We start from the raw sequence: 509 nt of genomic DNA, 5'->3' as shown, positions 1-509 counted from the left end.
TAGGGTTAGGTCTGGATTGGGTTGCGATTAGAAGCGTTAAGCAGTGGATATGTTATGCATTCCCTTTCTCGCGAAATAAGAATGTTGAATGGAAAAGTAATGTATTTTGCGAGTTGAGTGTTTGGTCCCTACGTGTAATTGTGTCGAAATCCTGAACACCTTGTAAATGAATTTTTAATTGATATATTCATCAAATATTTGTACTTTTTGTTAGTTTACTGATTGAACTTATCTCAAATTTTCAAAAATATATATTTCCGAAAAACACATACCTTACTTTTTTTTCCAGTTTGAGGGGTTTCCAAAGACTGAATTTTCATATTTTCAGTAACGCTAAATCTTTCCCGGATGTAACGTACCTCGACTCATCACTTTTCGATTTCTTTGACCATAAAGACTTTGTTCCAGACCCTTGTGATGAGTGTACATTTCCGCATTAACCCACCTGGCTTTACTGCAATGCCTTTCCTACTATTTTGGGTTTTGATGTATTTTTTATAGATATTTTT

The sequence above is a fragment of the Penaeus vannamei genome, chromosome 4, assembly GCF_042767895.1.
Source record: "Penaeus vannamei isolate JL-2024 chromosome 4, ASM4276789v1, whole genome shotgun sequence".
NCBI classification, from domain to species: domain Eukaryota; kingdom Metazoa; phylum Arthropoda; class Malacostraca; order Decapoda; family Penaeidae; genus Penaeus; species Penaeus vannamei.
This window is presented reverse-complemented; position numbering follows the sequence as displayed.